General features: G+C 34.2%; 1 protein-coding gene across 28 annotated transcripts in view; it reads right to left on the bottom strand.

The window, feature by feature from the left end:
* LOC115213074 (LIM and SH3 domain protein 1) overlaps nt 1–15,542 on the bottom strand; it is a 170,360-nt gene that overhangs the window by 101,679 nt on the left and 53,139 nt on the right. The gene's annotated exons all lie outside the window — the stretch shown is intronic.

The following is a 15,542-nucleotide window of genomic DNA, read 5'->3' as shown; positions in this document are numbered from 1 at the left end:
TCAAACTGATATGTAAAGAGATAATTACTTTTTACTTTCCTCCATAATGCTTTTATAGTTAACAGCATTACAATTACAAACAAATAAATGCAGGAAAACTTTTATACAGTAAATATTGTATGATGTGTTCTGACAGTGTTTCAAACTGTACTCACAGACACGTTCATACATAGAGATGAAATATGAAAGCTTATTAAAAAATGCAAAAGACTTACACAAAATACGATGCATAAGTCAATAGTTCTGAATGCAATATTATCAAGCAATAATCTGGAAATTTTACTGCTGCACTCAATCAACTTGTTTTATGTAGAACGGAGTAAAAATTAATTTCCTTATTTAGGATATGCAATGGCTGAGTTGTTATGGCAGATAACCTTTTCCATGTCAGTGGTATAAAATGCACCCAATCCATTCTGTAAAATGGTTGATGAGAAAAGCATCCAACCATAAAAACAAAGCCAAAAGGGAAAACAAAAGTCATACACAGCAATAGGGTGTGTATGACTCCTTTATTGTGTGAGTCAGGTGATAGAGAAATGAGGCAGACTCCTTCAACCCATGCTAGCATGGAAAAACAGACAGTGATAATGACTTGATAGTGCCTACAAGATAACCACCAAAAGGACTAGCAATCAATATCCAGTTACCAGGGCTGAAATGTGCCCCTGACTAAGGTATTTAACTGCCAATGACCTACTTAGCTGCATAGAGGTAGCATAGGATCAAAGAGATTCTATAAGTAGCTGCAACATTGTATAAATGACAACTGCTTTATTAGCTTACACTATTGAATTCAACTCCACTCATAGATATAACAACCCTTTTGTGACCATATTTCTAATGAAATACGAGTTTCACTCACAATTGTCATCATTTAAACATCTATTATACATGCAAGCATAGGTTGAATGGCTTGACAGGAGCTGGCAAAACCAGAGGCCACACCAAGTTCCACAGTCTGTTTTTGCTTGGTTTTTACAGCTAGATGCCCTTCCTAAAGCCAACCACTTTACAAAGTGTACTGGGTGCTTTTTATATAGCACCATCACCAGTGCATAGTTTTGAAAAATCAATAATTTGGAAGGATAATCAGTAAAATAACTCATTGTCATTATTGAAAAAAAGCTTGGCACACAAATTATGATGAGTTCTAAATTAAATATGAACACTTTGAAATGTGGTTTTGTATCAATAAACTAGAAGTTGTCTTGGTATCAAAAAGATTAAAGAGAGGGACAAGCACCCTCTTTTTCAGTGACATTCCTATGAACCAATGAATGGTGTGATGCTTTCGTTGAACTCAAAGATAATGACTAAAAACAAACAGATGGAAATCTATTTTATTCCCATGTCTTGATTTTCCTGACATCGACATTTATAACTATGTTTATATTTACATTTTTCATATTTGTTAGATAAATGGGAACTAGTTAATAATTTTGATTACAAGAGAGAAAAATAATCAACACAGCATTAAAGACTACTGTCTAAAGTTAAACTGTGAATCAACAGAGATAGCTTAGTACCAGGAAGAATTGCTAGCAAGCTAAGGCATTGGACTAAAGGTAAAATAGTTGTGTGGGATGTTGTGACATTCAGTATATGACTTTAATCTGCCCATTTGAAAATAGACACAGTCCTATTACAGATAACAGTATGGAAATATTGTTCTGTAGTAGATCTATGACATGGGTTTGCTAGTCCAATGATTAGGTACTATCAACAGGTTCAGATGTACCATGTCTCTAGTCTGATCCTGGATGTCTAAATCTGTTACATTAGCGACCACAATGGAAGTAGAGAGCATAGCAATGTAAAGAACATTGTTACAAAAACAACATATGGCAGCCACAGGCACAACTGTGTAGTTAAGAAGCTCACTTTGCAACTACATGGCTTTGGGTTCAGTCCCACAGTTCAGCACCAGAAGCAGGTGTCTTCTACTATAGTCCTGTGCTGACCAATGCCTTATGAGTCAATTTGGTAGATTGAAACTGCACAGAAGCTTATATATATATATCTGTGTGTGTGTGTGTGTGTGTGTGTGTGTGTGTGTTGTGTCTTTGTGATCCCTACAGCTTAACCCTTCACAAACAGTGTTGGTTTGTTTATGTCTTTGTAACTTAGCAGTTCCACAGACTTAAAAAGTACTGGATTTGTTCTAGTAAATCGTTTGAGGGGTGCCCCAGCATAGCCAGTCCTATGACTGAATAAAAGTAATATTGCTATTATGCAAAAGTGCTGTAAGTCCAAAACATTGCTTTTACAGAAAACAAAAAAAATAGTTTCACCATTTCGTTTCTGTTTACATTAGCAACAGTTTCAGCTTAACAATAATAGTTTGTTGGGTGCATAAAATAGTCACTGCATGCATGTATGATATTTTCAGTCAGAAATATTTTTGCAAAACTGTAGTATGTGGGACTTACAACACTTTTGGAAAATGCTACACCATTGTACTATATTTTGACAATTTTCATATCTTGGCATCTGAAGCAGCTGGAGATACAATAGTTTGACCAAAAGAACCGGCTATTCCGAGCAAAATTAAATATTGAGAAAAACATATTTGACCTAATTTAGATATATGACAGTTAATAGCAACCACACGCACACAATACAATTTTCCACCAATATATATTGTTAAAACATATTCAACCCAGGCAAACAAGGTATAAATACAAAACATCCTCAACCAAGCAAAAGACTTGTCTAGTACTAGTTTGACATTAATGACACAGAAGTTAATGAAAGGAAGTGTATTATAATACTTCATATTTTGATTATTTTTTTTTTATAGTATTTTAGTACCTCAATTACTGCCATCTGCATTAATAGGATTGCTATGCAACACGGTAGTATCACAGGCAATAACAGAATTACTGTTTCAGTACAATCCACACTCATGAAGCACTCGCAAAATTTCTTTTGTTTCATTAAATTTGTTTCAAGAATGAGTAATGTGTGAAAGTAAATGATGTGCATGCACACATGTGTGATACAAAGTAAGTAACCTGTTCTAACTAATATAAAGAAAAAAAGAGAGGGTGTGTATACACGTGCATGCACACACACCTATTCTTACTAATAAAAAAAATATAACAGAAAGAGATGGAGAGTTAAGCAATAAGTCCAAGTGTTTTTTTTTTCTTTTCTTTTCTTTCTAAGAGTGGGAAGCTGCTTAGCTAAATATCTCCCAATAGCCAACTATAACAAAAGAACAGTTAATGAAAATCACAGCAACAGTTTTAGTAAACAATAGGGCACAGGGTTACAACAGCTGGACAAGCCTGTAAAATAATTGGCAAGCCAGTCTGGATGTTCAGTATTTGAATTTCTGTATGTGAGGGTACCCTGTTCATGGTGAAGCTCTCACTTATCCAAGCTGTAGAATAAGGGCAAACAACTTAACATGGACTGTATTATTTTCCTACATTAGAATTAAATATTCCCATAACCCACCCACCCTAGAAACTGTATTCAGTTATAGAGATACCTCAACCAGTTCATACCTTAAAACAAGGACACCTTCCTATATTGGTTCTGGAGGAAACAAAATTAAACAACATCTATGTGTTCAATACCATTTTGGATACAAGAATCATCACGACTTGGCAACACCACAATAATTATAGTCAATTAACATCTAAACTGAATTTTGGCCAAGCGAGCCACCATTCAGAAGAGAACTAACAAGTATAGTGACAGTGAATTCTATTAAATACTGCAGATGTTTGGGACAACAGCTAGGACAAATAATTTTAACTATGACTACTAACATTTATAGTGACAACCAACAATTATACCTGGTCACAAGCCTTCTGACATAATATGGAATCCAGCCAGGGTTTATGTATTTGTTGGTAAAATTTGATAGAATTACAAATCAGTAGATGACTCATTATTCCTAATATTCTTACCCATTTCACTTTTTCAAAATGATGAATATATATATATATATATATATATATATATATATATAATATATATATATATTATATATATATATATGTATGTATGTATGTATGTATGTGTGTATGTATGTATATATATACATACACACACATCATTTACTGTTCGTTTTCTATGCTGGCATGTGTTGGATGGTTTGACTGACTGAAAACTGGCAAGCTGCACCAGGTTCCAATCTGATTTGGCATGGTTTCTACAAGTGGATGCCCTTCCTAATGCCAAGGTACAGGTGGGGCCCTGTGATAAGTTTGCCTCCCAACCACATAGTTCTAGGTTCAGCCCTACTGCATGGCACCAGGAGCTTTCTACTATAGCCATAGGCTAAGAAAAGCCTTATGAGTTGATTTGGTAGAGGAAACAGAAAAAAGACTGTCACATGTGTATGTGTGTGTGCATGCAAAAAAAAAAAATATGGGAAAGGCTTCATTGGGAATGTCTTCCATTATGAGTGTTGATCAGGGCTGACCTGGGGAGTCAAAAGAAAAAAAAAGAAAAGTAAAGGAGAGAGAGAGAGAGAGATGAACTATGCAAAGAAAAATGGCTATTAATTGCAAACAATAAATAGATATTGTTCTCTGGAATAGGAACCAAACAAACACAAAAAAAAAAAAAGATCTAACCTCAAATTCAATATTGTAAATATTGACCTTGTAAACTTTTAGAATCTGAAAGCTAAGTCAATGCCCCAGTTGTTGTGAATGTGATGTAGAACATTAATAACCAAATTGATGCAGAACTTAAAAGTTATTGTAGTTTGACAATAGGTTCCTATTACTAACCAGACACAGGGGCACTAGACTACGTGACAATATATTAATTCAGTCATCTAGAAACAGTTGATTTATCCACAACACACAAATTTAGTTATCTCGCTCAAAAGCAAGACATTTGAGAAGTTCATAATTGAAGCCTAATGACCACACACAATATGCCAAACACACCTACACACGCACGATATCAAACACAAGTCTGATATCATTAACAGTCTTTGTTAGAAAGAAAGATGCAGTTGTGTTTTATTATGATGAAATATTTAAATAATAAATAAGATCAACTCTCAACTTGATTGGTAATATTCTTGAATAATCAATATTGTAATTATTTTATATTTTCCTCCAATTCTCAGATGATTAACTGAAAGTTTTTTCCTTTTTTTTTTTTTAATTTTGTCCCACCAGTATTAGTGAAAACACTTCAAGAGGATATTCATCAAATGCAGTTGCTCTACCTGCTGGAAATGACAAAAATAAATCCTGCTCCTCTTCTTGCCACGCTCTCCAAAAAAACATATACTAGTTAAAACAGTCTTAGAGGGAGTAATAGTCCAGTGAGAGCCATAATATTTAATGTAATGAGAAAAAAAATTTGAAGTAATTAGAACATTAATTAAAGAAAACATGAGCTCAGTAATGAGAACATTATTTCAATTTGATTTTGAAAAGTTTGAGTGATAACTTTGAACACGTTTCTGTTTCATTCAAACTCCTCAACATAGCTATCTCCATGTTTGCCAAATTCTCTTAGGAGAATCAATATATTGATACACAATATGAAGTAACAGCTGTAAAACCATTGAATTATAATAGGTCAGAGCTATACCTTAGGTGAATTGACAGCAAAAAGTTTAGAGCATCCTGCCATCGAAACTAAGCCAAAATAGGCAATACAGCTTGGCACAATCCCTTGGTTTGATAATTCTTAACAAATCATGTAATCCATGCCAACATGAAAAATGGATGTTAAATAATGCTGCTGCTGCTGATATATATATATATCTTATTTATTTATTTATTTAATTAGAGAGAGAGAGAGAGAGAGAGAGAGAGCAATTTTAAACATTTAAAAGTATTCTTTACCTATTCATGTATCCAATATTTACATACACACACACAAATACATAGCATAGTAATTGAGCTGTGGTGACAGATACTTGAAAATATGAGAACGGTAACCTTCTCAGACCACTGAGTTTACCAAAATCAAAGATTCTTTTTAACATTGAAAATGCTTATAGTTTTAAACAAAATCAGTTTCTCATCATATGTTCTTGACAACTTCCTATCTGTAAACATTGCTCAACACAAAAGAAATAAATACAGAGATCTTGGTATTTTTTCAAGTTAAATAATTCAAACACACTTACTCTTTACTCTTTCACTTGTTTCAGTCATTTGACTGCGGCCATGCTGGAGCACTGCTTTTAGTTAAGCAGATCAACCCCAGGACTTATTCTTTGTAAGCTTAATACTTATTCTATCAGTCTCTTTTACCGAACCGCTAAGTTACAGGGACATAAACACACCAGCATAAATACAACAGGCTTCTTTCAGTTTCCGTCTACCAAATCCACTCACAAAGCCTTGGTCAGTCTGAGGCTATAGAAGATACTTGCCCAAGGTGCTACGCAGTGGGACTGAACCTGTAACCATGTGGTTGGTAAGCAAGCTACTCACTAGACAGCCACTCCTGCGCCTTTACTTGGTAAGTAAATTAGTAAAATCCATAATTCTTATAGAGCAATGTTAAAGTTCTTCAGAACCTCACTTTATTTTAAACAGAAATATGTAAAGACTGGCATCCAAAGATGAAAGTTAGTTGACAAAAACAAACAAGAAATTAATCTAATAAAATTGAAATTCTTTTTGCACAAACTGTCAGCTTATACTGTCTCATTTCAGAAGAAAGATTTTCAGAAAAGCATTAAAATTTTTAGAAAAATGAAAGCTTTCAGATTCAGACAGTTTTTCTAGTAGTACTTTATATCTATCTCTCTCACTCACTCACACACAGAGTAAACAAAGTTTCTAAAAAATTATGCTTTCAGTTGGATTCTGAACACAAGATGGGCATACTGTTAAGCACCTTTTTAGAAAATCACATTTTGTTGATGTGAAATTCATCTTATCTCACTTGAAATAATATTCCTTTTATCTAAAATGTAACTTATATTACATGTAATTTTTTTATATATATAAATTTCATACATATTTTATACATTTATAATTATTATAGCTAACATTTTGAATCCTAGAATGTTAAGAAATTTTACAAGAAAATTTTCTCTTTCAATAATACTCCCACCCCTAAATAAGTGTAAAAGTAACTTTGAGGGATAAGAAATGTTATTCATGCATACATTTTATGAGGAATAGTAGAAAATTACAGGCATACCATATCAAGAGGACATACCAAACTTCATTGAAAAAGAACCGATGTTTAAACTGATTTAACATTGTTGGAAACTACCAAACCTTTCTACAACAGGGAGAAAGCCTGAAATTTTGGGAGATGGGGATAGTCGATTACTTCGACCCCACTCAGCTGGTAGTTATTTCATCAACCTGGAAAGGGTGAAAGGCAAAGTTAACCTTGGTGGCATTTGAAGCTGCAAGGCATTTTGTTTGGTGTTCCAATGATCCTGCCAGCTTGCCACTTCACCAAACCAATTAATTAAAAGATCAAAATATCACTACTAAAAATTTTTTTTTGAAAATTGAAACTTACAAAATATGGAGATAAAAAGAGAAACCAACATTGAGTATGCTCTAACTGATGGGGGGGGGAGGGGGTAAATCCAGCATATTCAATGACAAGAAACCATGATTCTGTTATTGTAAAAGCTAAACTATCCACAACCTGCATGCAAAGGCATACAAAGCAGAATTATTTTCCTATGAAAAACTAATAATAATAATAATAATGTCTCAAATTTATTGGATGCAAAAAAGGAAAAAAGTTGTGTTAATATTTCTTTCTGAAGAACATAACAGAAGTTAGTGATGCAGTTAATTTCAACTAGAATTCAAAATTTTATCAAAAGACTGTTCACTAAAAATTTTAATATACATTAGTCACTGCATTAAAAGATCTGATACAGATGAAGAAATTGCTTTAAAATCAATCACAAGACTAAAATACATCAAACCATTAACATGACTAGAACTTCTAATGTAGAGCTCTTAGAAATTAAAATTTTCACAATGTGCCAAATTAAATTCACTAGAATTTATAGTGAATATATTAGTGAATCCATTGGTAGATATAATAAATAAGTTAAAATAGATTAATCTTACTTCTGACAAACTAGATGATAAATATCCAAAACTTTTTTTTTTTTGCTCTCCAAACTCTTACTACTAGAGATAAGGAAGAACATGAAAAACTAATCAGTAAAATGATCACTTTAATGTTTATCACAGAAAAACTGAGTTAACTCCCTGTTCAAATCTTTCTTGTAGGTAGACTTACAATAGTTTAAGTAGAACATCAACACCATTTATCTGTCTCAGAGGACCAATAAAGGTCATAGGCATCCTCCTTGCTTCTTCAAGCACAGGAAGAAGAAAAAATAAGGAGTATCATATTCGAATAAAAAAAACAAAAAAAGCTTATTTTACAGTGAGTATAATACACATAAGTATAATACACAACAGGAGTGGATTAAAGAGACAAGTTTCCTAAAGCTCTGAGTTGGACTCTCACAGACCTGGGCTCCCAAGGATTAAAGAAATAGTTTCCAAAAGCTTTAAGTTTAACCCTCTCAGACTAGGCTTCTCAAGAAAAAATAAATCAAGAGATGCATGTACCGCTCAAGAGTAATGATTGCAAGCAAAATAATGAACAGAATCAGCCGCATCTTTTGCTATGTGTGATGGTCATTACCACTTTACTGGGAATCCGGCAGAGATGTTTAGTTTAATTCAATTGTAGTAGGAATACAACATGACAGGGTTAAGATGATGAACAATAACCTGATGGTTATACATTCAAATGTTACTACTACTAGTATTGTGTCCTTTGCCAAGGTACATAACTAATGGCTTTAGTCTGCATGACTGAAAACAATAAGTGCTCATTCTTCTCTGGTTAGCTAAAGGAAGGCCACTGAAGTTTTGAAATAACTGTCTCAACAAAATGTAAATATCCAAATTTGCAACAACAGAAAAAACTGCTCCAACACAAGTTTGAAAGAATGAAATTTAGAGAGGAAATATATGGGGGGGGGTCTAATACCGCAGTATAAAATTTCAAAATTATCTCATTTCAAAAGTGATAGAGCTCTTCAAAAATTCTAAATGTGAAATATTCCATATTCCCAATCATCACTATCATCATCATTGAACTCTAGCATTCATACTATTTTGTCAAATGTAATGCTTATTTATTCATAATGTTTTGAATCATGCATTATCTTGAAGTTTTGAGATTTTGATGATTGTTTATTTTCAGAATGACATTGTAGGATAGGCGTAAGAGGTCAGATTTGAACATGAAACGTATAGACTATTTGGGTCGAATATGGCTGGTTTAAATTCTAAAGGGTTAATGTCTTCTGTCTTCCATGCTGGCATGGATTGGACAGTTCTACAGAATCTAATGAGCCTGTCAAGCTCCAGTGTCAATTTTGGAATGGTTTCTACAGCTGAATACCCTTCCTAATGCCAACTACTTTACAGAGTATGCTCTGTGCTTTTTTTTTTTTTTTTCATGACACTGGTACTAGTGAGGTTACCAAGTAACTTGCAACACAAGACCCAGCACCTAGGACAAGTGTTTTCTACTACAACCTCAGACTGACCAAACCCTTATGTGAGGATTTGCTGTGCAAACACTGAAAGAATATTTTGTGTGCGTGTGAAAGAGAGAGAGAGTGCTAGTGTCTCCTTGTCAAGGGCATCACGTGATAGTTACAAATAAGTGCCCCAATCACACATTAAATATATAAATAAAATATTTTTTAAAGATGTTCATAATAATTATTTTAAATGTTTCAGTTTCATAAGTAACAGTCTCTTTACTCTTTTACTTGTTTCAGTCATTTCACTGTAGCCATGCTGGAGCACTGCCTTTTAGTCGAGCAAATCAACCCCAGGACTCATTCTTTGTAAGCCTAGTACTTATTCTATCAGTTTCTTTTTCCGAACTGCTAAGTTACAGGGACATAACACACCAGCATTGGTTGTCAAGCGATGTGTGCGTGTGGGGGGGGGGAACAAACAGGCACACAAACATATACACGTACATATATATATATATGACGGGCCTCTTTCAGTTTCCGTCTACTAAATCCACTCACAAAGCTTTGGTCGGCCCCAAGGCTATAACAGAAGACACTTGCCCAAGGTGCCATGCAGTGGGACTGAACCCACAACCATGTGGTTCATAAGCAAGCTACTTACCACACAGCCACTCCTACACCTACTAATAAAAATGAGTAAATAGTATTTTTGTCTTGTTTTTTTTTTCTACCTGCAATTAAGAGAGAATAACTGCCTGAATTACTTAACACCTGTGGAGGCATGAGTAAATCTGAAGAATTGCAAAGTAGGTTAAAACCCAGCCCATGGCTAAAAAAAAAAAATTAAAATAATGCCAAGGTGAGATGAGAAAAAAAAATGTTAAGAGCTTTAATCCGAGTTGTGCAACAAAAGAAACAAACATAATCAATATGTCTCAATCAAATCAAAGCGGTGGCAATGTTTGCAAATAGAGCGATTAGTCTAGCTTCTAATCAAAATCAAAGAAACACAATATGCATAAATTGCAACTATGTTATAGCCAGATTCAAAATAGAAGGTTTCTTTAAATAACAGCTATGGTAAAAGAAATATCTCACGTCAGAAATAATTGATCAGAAAATTTAAGTCTATGTTTAGGCATTGCTGCATGGTTAAGAAATTTGCTTCCCAATCACATGGCTTTATGTTCAGTCCTATTGCATTGGACAAGTGTCTTTGATTATAGCTCTGGACCAACCAAACCTTTGTAGGTGGGTTTCGTAGATGGAAAGTAAAAAAAAGTTTGTGGTGTGTGTGTGTTGCTTCATCTTAACATTGCATGGCTGTCATAAATAAGCGTCATTTTCATGCATGCAGTGTCATTTATTTCCAGTCTTCTATGAAAACATGTCTGACCATAGGGAAATATTACCTTACTTGGAAAAAGGTAACAGTTGGCAACAAGAAGGGCATCCAGCTAGAGAAAATCTATCACAACAAATGCTTTCTCATCCATGCAAGCATGGAAAAGTGAGTGGATGATGATGAAGATGATTTCAGTTCATTTTCAACGGAAAGGCTTTTTAAAATCAACTAAGAATTTAATGACATTAATTCACAAAAAAAAAATTAAATGACAAAAACTGATTAAGTGCAGGCTTGCTGGGCAAAGGGAGATTAAATCATATTTTAATGCTCATATAAAAAGCACTAAAATAGGATATAACAACAAATAGATACTGTGAGTAGATAAAATTCACTGAAGTACAAAGTACTACTATGCTGATTAACTGTTTCCATATATTTCAGTGCTGAGTTCAAATCTATCCAGATGGTAAAACCAGAGTCAACATGAGAGCCTTATTGAGGTCACTTAACTTGCTAGAAAGCAACCAAATTTCCCACAAATCACACTCTACTACCTTAAAAAACAGGAACATACATTAGGTAATACATTCCTAGATAAATCCTGCAACAGAAAGACAGGATAGTCACAGCCAGAAAGCCTTTGATCATAGGTTTACTCAATCCAGGATGACCTGGAGCTTAACAGCTACCAGAGACAGATTGTCATCCCATCCAGATGAGAGATCGTTCAAATACATTATAAAATAAATAAATAACACTTTATCAAAGATTAAAAAATCTCACACTTCATCTTTGACAAGGCAGCCTACATGTTCTAGAGAATAGAGAAAAAACTTGAAAGATAATTTTCAAAATTATGCTAATATTTTTTAATAAGTAAACATAACAGTACTAAATACAGTTGAAAAACCATAAAATTAATCTGTAAAATAATAGCAATCTTTCTGATTAAATTGGAAGCATATAGCTTAATTTTTTAAGCTACTTGTAAACGATTATGCTCAACTTAAGATAATTATTTTTAATTTTTAATTGATTAACTTTTGAAATTAAATATTACAAAGTTATTTGCAACCAACTATAAAATGTCAACTAAAAGCAAAAAAGAATTTTATATATCATTTTATTGGTAGTCACCCAGGAAAAATGGACCTTGTATATAGCACACTCGCCAGTGGGCAGAATAATGTTTCTTACATATCTACATATCCATTATTTACAAGTTCTAATTCAAAAACAAAAAATAGACTCAAGATAATTATCTCAGATTGTAAGATCCATAATTAATAGTTATCCTAAGATATTTTCTTTAAGAATTTTTTTTAAAACATCAGCTCCCTCACACTCCACTTAAACTTTTTCTCAACCAACACAATCTGCACTGCATTCCAAGGTAAGCTATTCCACCACTCTTAACCCCACTACCCGCAAATCACAAACTGCAGTCACTCACCTGACTTGCCTTGACTCACTACTTAAAGTCAATGTCCTTGGTGGTGACACAACCACCCATTAAGAGTTATAAGATATTTTTATTTCAGGTACTGCTACTTATTGCTAACACTTGCACATCCATCAACACTAGAAAATTAATGTTCTTACACTGTATAGGCCCTCCTGGAGTGAGAGAGAAGATAAGTGACAAGAGATGGATGAGTAAGTTTAGTACAGTAGTATAAAAATCTATGGCCTTGTGCTCACCTAAAAAAGACAAAAATCAATTTTGTTCGAAGCAACAAACATTAGCAATAGAGCAGGAGGTGGGGTTTGAAAGCAATATAGTTCTATAGTAGATATATATATATATATATATATATATATATATATATATATTGTGTTCACAGCTTATATGTTGCCTTCAAAGAAAAAACTTTTGACTAACAGATAACCTGATGGCAAAACCCTAAAAAAATATAGAAGTTAAATAAAAACCTCCATTTTCACAGTAGAAATTATAATAGTCAAAACATATCAGTGAACTAAAAATAATGATTCCATTAAACAAGCAATTTTTATCATATATAAACTTATGTTAATACACACACACACCTTGTAATATTTTGCTGGTAAGTATATAACATATATTTGTAAAATCAATGAAAGTATTAATAACTACAGACTACATTTCACCAACAACGTAAATGGTTATATGCAACAGAAAATACTGTCTAGTTTCTAGTATTTCATCATTGATATATTCGAGCCTGGGGAAACCCCTTGAGTCAATAATATAGACAAATCAACATTAGCACTATTCATATTGAGATTCAAAATGTTTCCTGCTTCAAAACAATGTTAGTTAATAATCAGTTATTTATTAGTGATGATTTTTGTTATTGGAAACTAATTCAGTATTAAAACGATTTCTTAAGTTTAGGAACAAGGACAAATTTATTGTAGGAGAGCCACATATATATATATATATTATATATATATATATATATATATATATATATATATATATATATATACACATACACAGTGGTTGGACAAAATAATGGAAACAGCTTAAAATTTCAAACAAATTTATTTTACCGTTCTATACTTAGGAATGAGAACCCAGGTTCAAAATTTCCCCAAGTCATCTGATGAAGGCTGGGAGGGTATACCAGCTGAAACGTTGTGTTAACAACAAACAAGATGAGGACAAATATCTATCAAATATAAATAATGTAAATTTATTTTAATATGGGGTAGGACTGATTTTGGCAGTAATTACAGCTTGAATTCTACAAGGTATGGACTCATACAAAGTTTAAATCGTGTCCATTCTTCAGCTAAAAAGTCTCCAGTTCTTGTAGTGATGATGGTGGAGGATATCGACTCCTTACTTGTTTTTCTAAAATGCACCATAAATGTTCAATAATATTGAGATCTGGGGACGGTGGTGGCCAGATAAGATGTTCAACTTCACTAGAATGTTCTTCGTGCCATTCAGTAACAACTTTAGTTTTATGAATTGGTACATTATCATCCTGAATGATTGTTTCCCTCCAGAAACAGTTCCACAAACATAGGATGAATTTCATCAGATAAAATGCTTAACCTTTTTGATACCAACCTGGCTGAAACCAGCTCTGGCTCTGAGTACAAATGTCTTGTTTTCATAAGTTTTGAATTAAAATCTTCCACCAAACACTTGCTGAGTGATAACTAAGTTATTTTACTAAACTCTTTGTTATATTAAAAGTAATTGAAAGAAACACAGAGCATCTCAAAATAAATACAGTAACAAAAGGGTTAAATAGTCTTGACTATTAATTTGCCATGAACGGAAACCAGCAGATTTCCAAGATATAGCCCCTACCCCCCATCATCACAGATTTTCCTCCATGTTTAACAGTTGGAAGAAGGCAGGCTGGGTCAAATGCTTCTTTTGGCTGTCTCCATGCGTATACTTGGCCAGTGGTCAGAAATAAAGTAAAGGATGGCTCGTCCAAGAAAATAACACTCTTCCACTGCTCTAGGGACCAATTCAGTAGGTTTTTGCTCCACTCTAAACGCTTGCAACATTTGTTTTTGAAAGTAGTGGTTTTCTGATTACAACCCTCCTGTGAAATCCGGCTTTGTGCAGCTCCTGACAAACAGTTTTTGTGGAAACTGGGTTCTCGGGGTGGTCATTAAGCTCTGTAGTAATTTTGAGAGCTGTACTTTTGTGATCCTTTCTAACAATTTGTGTAAGAGTCCAACAGTCCCTATCTGAAAGTTCTTGTTTTCTTCCAGATGATCTTCGTCAATGCCTCCACCAAGTTTGGAGATGGTCAAACAAATAGGACCTGTGTCTGAACGTGTCAAAGTGCTGTCATCTGCCTGTTGGCTCCTCTCCAGCAACTCAACTTGATTTCGAGCTAGGTCATCTGCTGCTGGAGAAGACCGGCCAATTAAAGGACCTGGGTATCTTGGTGGATTCTTCCTTTTCGTCTTCGGCCCAATGCGTCCATGCTGCCAACAAAGCACGCGGAGTTCTGTTTTTGATTCAACAGTTATTCGGAATGCTCACAGCAGCCATATTCCTACCGCTCTATGTCACGCTGGTGAGACCCATATTGGAGTACGGGATTCAAGCCTCTTCTCCTTATCTCCTCAAAGACATACATCATCTTGAAAGAGTCCAGAAGCTGGCTACCTGCATGGTTCTTGGTCTCAAGCATTTGTCTTATGAAGAAAGGTTGAAGACGCTTGACCTTCATTCTCTCGAAAAACGCCGCCGCCGTGGTGATCTTATTCTCGCTCACAACATCATTAGCGGAAAGTGTAACCTCTTGAAAGAGCTGTTCTTCACTCCTGCTCTAGAGTGTGGGCTGTGGGGTCACTCCGAAAAGCTCTATCTACGACAATTTCATCTCAATCGAAGGAGAGGGGCTTTCTCCGTCTGGGTTGCAGATCCGTAGAATAAGCTAGCAGACGAGATAGTGAAGATGCTGACGACCACTCGATTCAAAGTCTCTCTTGACCAGAAATGGCCTGAATTCTTTGTATGACCACCCTCCCTGTACATAACTCCCTGTCCCCCTACATGGCCTTGCTTTTGCTTTTTGAGTCAATAAAAATTATATATATATATAATCATTACTGTCATTTAACATCCATACTTATGTAGGTGAAATGGAATTTGTTGAAGCAGATTTTCTACAGCTAGATGCTCTTCCTGTCATTGCCTGTTTGCAAGAAAGGTATTATTTTTCCATAGCTAGACATGTT

Source organism: Octopus sinensis, linkage group LG6, assembly GCF_006345805.1.
Source record: "Octopus sinensis linkage group LG6, ASM634580v1, whole genome shotgun sequence".
NCBI classification, from domain to species: Eukaryota; Metazoa; Mollusca; class Cephalopoda; order Octopoda; family Octopodidae; genus Octopus; species Octopus sinensis.
Note: the sequence above shows the minus strand (reverse complement) of the source record. Positions and strands in the feature narration are given on the sequence as shown.